Source organism: Staurois parvus, unplaced genomic scaffold (genome assembly GCF_062004578.1).
Source record: "Staurois parvus isolate SC_StPar_1 unplaced genomic scaffold, SC_StPar_1.0 ptg001181l, whole genome shotgun sequence".
In the NCBI taxonomy this organism is placed as follows: Eukaryota; Metazoa; Chordata; class Amphibia; order Anura; family Ranidae; genus Staurois; species Staurois parvus.
The window spans coordinates 613,726-619,909 of NW_028318977.1; positions in this window are offsets into that span (position 1 = coordinate 613,726).

Genomic DNA, 6,184 nt, shown 5'->3' on the forward strand with positions numbered 1-6,184 from the left:
TTGTTCCTCACTCACAGCTCCCAAATTTTCAGGAAAGTAGTCAAGGTGGGACTGGAGGAAATGTACTTTCAAACTTATCAGGCAACCTAAAGCTTGAAATGCTTTCAGCATTCGTCCGACAATCTTTTTGTAGTGAGGATCTTTGTTATTGCTTAAAAATTTCTGTAGGACTTCTTTCAATGCAATCCACCCTTCTCTTGAGGATCCATCATGGTATTGACAAACTCTTGATCAACTATAAGCCTTCTAATGTCTGGTCCGACGAACACACCTTCCTTCAATTTTGCCTCCGACAGCCCTGGAAACTTGGTGACCAAGTATTTGAAGCATTCTCCATCTCTTGGAAGTGATTTTACGAATTGCTTCATCAATCCCAATTTTATGTGGAGAGGTGGTAGAAGAACTTTATGGGAAGGTACCAAAGTTTCTCGGAGGACATTTTTTTCACTGACTATTAGCACCCTCGGCTGCCAACTCTTCTTGGTCCAGTGATTTTGTCGATGTCGACTGTCCCATAGACACAGAAAACAAGGGTATTTGGTATACCCAGTTTGTTGCCTGAGCAGCATGCACAAGACCTTCAAGTCCCCACACACTTGCCAACCATGGTCTTCATATTTTCATGATCTTCATATATTCACTCAGAGCAGCACTTGTATTCACCCCCTTTGTAGGGGGGGAGGGGCAGAGATTGTTTACCTGCAAATAACAACAAAGGGCCAGAATAGAACTAGGGAAATGAGGAAATAGAATTTTTTTTCCCTAAAACTTGCTTAGCTTATGTATATATTGCTGACTATTTGGTTTTTAGGGTCTCCTGAAAACCACAGGGAAAACTTCCTTATCTCTCAAACACAGTCCTCTTATCATGTTCATATGAAACTTATCATTAGACCCATCTCTAGGAAAGGGACTACTGTTTTTCATACCCAGGGACCACTTGGCAATATTCTCTATGAAAAGAACCACATAATAGTCATCCCAAGGAGATACCCTTATCAAATATTCCTTACAAGTTAATCTAGACAATTCAGGATTCTATTGTCTTTATTTTTTTTTCTTTCTCTTAGCAATATCACCTAACACTTTCCGTGGAGGCTTAGGAATGTTGGGCAGAGGTCCCTTATCATGGATTATGCCCATCTTGAAGCAAAACAGCTGTTAGGCAAAGCACTAATTATTACTAATCAGCTCAAAGCTCTCTTCCTCCATTTCCCACAGCACCCCCAGTTACAGCCCAGTATACCCTGCTATCAACCACATGTCAGTACCCTGTTCCCACTCGCTGCACCTATCCTGCCTTTAACCCTGTAAAGAATCCCTCTGTAGAAACTGTTCCCTTCTCTGTTCCATCCTTCAGCTCTTCTCTGTTTTTAGCTGCTCCCTCCATTTACACCCCTGCATTTACTTGCAATGCTTCAGTAATTAAACCCAAGAATAAGCAAAAATTCTTTCCAACCAGTACCATCCTGCCAGTATCCAAACCGGTCAGCCTGCTGTCTGAGAACCCACCTTCCGCTGTCCAGCCTGAGAAACCAATGTCTGCTGTCCAGCCTGAGGAACCGATGTCGGCTGTCCTGTCTGATGACCCGGTGTCCGCTGTCCTGTCTGATGACCTGGTGCCCGCTGTCTTGTCTGTCCTGCCTGATGACCCGGTGCCCGCTGTCCTGTCTGATGACCCGGTGCCTGCTGTCCTGTCTGATGACCCGGTGCCCGCTGTCCTGCCTGATGACCCAGTGCCCGCTGTCCTGCCTGATGATCCGGTGCCCGCTGTCTTGTCTGTCCTGCCTGATGACCCGGTGCCTGCTGTCTTATCTGTCCTGCTGGATGACCCGGTGCCCGCAGTCAGGCCGAATGACCCGGTGGCCGCTGTCGAGCTGAATGACCCGGTGCCCGCTGTCAAGCCAGATGACCCGGTGCAGGCTGTCGTGCCAGATGACTCGGTACCCACTGTCGTGCCAGATGACCCGGTGCCCGTGGTCCAGCCTGATGTCCTGGTGCCCGCTGTCGTGCCAGATGACTCGACGCCCGCTGTCGTGCCAGATGACTCGGTGCCCGCTGTCGAGCTTGGTGACCCGGTGCCCGCTGTTCTGCCAGATGGCTTGGTGCCCGCTGTCGTGCCAGGTGACTCGGTGCCTGATGTCATGCCAGGTGACTCGGTGCCTGCTGTCGTGCCTGATGGCCCGGTGCCCGCTGCCTCGCCTTATGGCCCGGTGCCCGCTGCCTCGCCTGATGGCCCGGTGCCTGCTGCCTAGCCTGATGTGCCTCTGCCCGCTGCCCAGCCAGACGTGCCTCCGTCCGCTGCCCAGTCTGACGTGCCTCCGTCCGCTGCCCAGTCTGACGTGCCTCCGTCTGCTGCCCAGCCTGACGTGCCTCCGCCCGCTGCCCAGCCTGACTTGCCTCCGCCCCCTGCCCAGCCTGACATGCCTCCGCCCGCTGCCCAGCCTGATGTGCCTCCGCCCGCTGCCCAGCCTGACGTGCCTCTGCCCGCTGCCCAGCCTGACGTGCCTCCGCCCGCTGCCCAGTCTGACGTGCCTCCGCCCGCTGCCCAGCCTGACGTGCCGGCTCCTGATGCTCAGCCTGCTTCTGGAAATCCTGTGTCCAGCAACCTGCCTTCCTGCGGTCTCCTGCAAAAAGATAGGCCTATCAGCAGGAGACCCAGCCAATCGCTTGATTCCGGCAGTGGGATGTCCAGCCAGTTACCGGACCCAGGCGGTGGAACATTTCGGCCATTACGGACTGTTTGGAGCGTCCTGAGGCCGCTCCTTGAAGGGGGGTACTGTCAGGAATGGTCTTATCTCTGGTAGTGCTGGGGCTTACCTGCCTTGTGGGCTGCAGTACCAGTGCTGGCCAGCGGGTGCTCTCAGCAGCCAGTGTCTCACTCCTGCAATCAGGCCATCACCTGAGGCTGATTGCAGGAGGTGTATTAAAGCAGGACCAGGCCTGCAGTCAGTGCCTTGGTGTATTGCTCCCTTGTGCCCTGCCTCCTGCCTGACGCTCCTGCTGGACTCTGACACTGCTTGAACTGTGCCTGTACCAATCCCGGCTATTCCTGACCACTCTTCTGCCTGCTCCGTTGTACCTTGTCTGTCCATTAGCTACCGACCCGGCCTGCCTGACTACGTTTGTGCTCCATACATATTTATATCAGTTAAGGTTTGGGTTTTGTTTGCACTTCGTTGTACATATTCATATTAGTTTAGGTTTGGTTTGTTTGCACTGCGTTTTGTGTATTGTATAACCTTTTAATAAATTATATTGTTTACACCTTACTTGAAGCCTGCGTTTCCCTGTGTCAGTCCACACATCTCTGGTCATACCCGGATCCCTGACAGAGCCCTACCTGCAACGCCGTTTGCAGCCTTGGCTGTCAATCATCCCACACTGTGATTACTTGCCGGCACCCGGTGATTGCCGAGCATCTCCAACAGGGGGGAGAACTGCTTGTAAACAATATAGTTCTCTCCCCTGTCAGCTTGTACAAAGCAGTGTGCTTACAGTAAAGCGCTAACACACAGCACACATAGTAAAACAGCACACAGTTAACACTTTGATCGTCCCAGATGATAACCCCTTCCTGCCCAGTGTCATTAGTACAGTGTCAGTGCTTTTTATTAGCACTGATCACTGTATTGGTGTCACTGGGGATTTTCAGTGACACCAAGTCATTGCCCCCAGTGTCAGAATGCCTGCCGCAGTTCCAAAGTCCCGCTATAAGTCACTGATCGCCGCCATCACTAGTAAAATAAAAATAAAAACCCAGTATCTATACCGCCATTTGTAAATGCTATAATTTTCACATAAACCAATTAATTTACAGATATGGGGATTTTTTTTCAGCAAAGACATGGAGCACAGTACATTTTAGCCTAAATTTATGACAAAATTTGTTTTTTTAAGTTTTTTTACTGGACATGTTTAATAGCAAAAAGTCAAAAATATTGTTTTTTCTAAACAAAAAAATTTTATAGCGCAAAAAATAAAAGACACACAGGCGATCAAATGCCACCTAAAGAAAGCTTTATTTGTGGGAAAAAAGGACATATGTTTCATTTAGGTACAGCGTTGCATGACCGCGCAATTGTCAGTTAAAGTAAGCAGCGCCATAACACAGAAAATGGCCTGTCAGGAAGGGGGGGGGGGGGATCCTCTGGAGGGCAAGCACTTATACTTCTGAAATGGCAAAGATAAACAAGGACTCCTGTGAATTCACAACATTATTTCTGCCTAGGCAATTTTTCCCCAGAGGTTCCAAATATCTGACTTCCCTTTGAGGTTCTAAACTTCAAAAACTCCTCAAGAGACCCAGCGATTTGGCTACTATACCCGGGTTTCAAAGGTGGACAATCAAGGTAAAGACTAAGACTCATTCTCAGCTTAACTGATCAGCCGAGCCTTTGTCCCAAACATCTGACACAAAAAACAAAACTCAAAACTGAAATTGTTTACATTGTTAACTGTTTACACATCTAGAAATGAAGGCATTATAAAGAATGGATGCCAGCTTAAAGATATATCTCCTTACAATGAAAGTGGGCAGTATGTACAGGAGAGGCGTGTGGAGGGTATGACAGTGGGCAGTGTGTACAGGAGGGGAGTGTGGAGGGTATGACAGTGGGCAGTGTGTACAGGAGAGGAGTGTGGAGGGTATGACAGTGATCAGTATGTACAGGAGAGGAGTGTGGAGGGTATGACAGTGATCAGTATGTACAGGAGGGGAGTGTGGAGGGTATGACAGTGATCAGTATGTACAGAAGGGGAGTGTGGAGGGTATGACAGTGATCAGTATGTACAGGAGAGGAGTGTGGAGGGTATGACAGTGGGCAGTAAGTACAGGAGAGGAGTGTGGAGGGTATGACAGTGTGCAGTATGTACAGGAGAGGAGTGTGGAGGGTATGACAGTGGGATGTATGTACAGGAGAGGAGTGTGGAGGGTATGACAGTGATCAGTATGTACAGGAGAGGAGTGTGGAGGGTATGACAGTGGGATGTATGTACAGGAGAGGAGTGTGGAGGGTATGACAGTGATCAGTATGTACAGGAGGGGAGTGTGGAGGGTATGACAGTGATCAGTATGTACAGAAGGGGAGTGTGGAGGGTATGACAGTGATCAGTATGTACAGGAGAGGAGTGTGGAGGGTATGACAGTGGGCAGTATGTACAGGAGAGGAGTGTGGAGGGTATGACAGTGTGCAGTATGTACAGGAGAGGAGTGTGGAGGGTATGACAGTGGGCAGTGTGTACAGGAGAGGAGTGTGGAGGGTATGACAGTGGGATGTATGTACAGGAGAGGAGTGTGGAGGGTATGACAGTGATCAGTATGTACAGGAGAGGAGTGTGGAGGGTATGACAGTGATCAGTATGTACAGGAGAGGAGTGTGGAGGGTATGACAGTGATCAGTATGTACAGGATAGGAGTGTGGAGGGTATGACAGTGATCAGTATGTACAGGAGAGGAGTGTGGAGGGTATGACAGTGGGATGTATGTACAGGAGAGGAGTGTGGAGGGTATGACAGTGGGCAGTATGTACAGGAGAGGAGTGTGGAGGGTATGACAGTGGGCAGTGTGTACAGGAGAGGAGTGTGGAGGGTATGACAGTGGGATGTATGTACAGGAGAGGAGTGTGGAGGGTATGACAGTGGGCAGTATGTACAGGAGAGGAGTGTGGAGGGTATGACAGTGGGCAGTATGTACAGGAGAGGAGTGTGGAGGGTATGACAGTGGGATGTATGTACAGGAGAGGAGTGTGGAGGGTATGACAGTGGGCAGTATGTACAGGAGAGGAGTGTGGAGGGTATGACAGTGATCAGTATTAGAGATGAGCGAATCGAACCAGGCGAACCGGAATTCGATACGAATTTCAGAAAATTTTCGATTCGCGGCGAATCCGAAATTTTGCCTACTTCGGGTGCGCGAATCGAAAGTTTCCCGATCAGCCGGCAAAAGTGTCCCTGCAGAGAGCTCCGCTATTTCTGACATTTCTAAGACAGTTCCTTCACATGTACAGCGGTTGAAACATTGTATCTATTAGTTTCCATTTAGGATACAGATGTTTCAACCGCTGTACATGTGAAGAAGCTGTCAGAGAACTGTCAGAAATAGAGGAACTCTGCACATACGCTTTTTGCCGGCTTGGAATTATTCTTATTTTCATCCTACTTCTTCTTCTTCTTCTTCTTCATC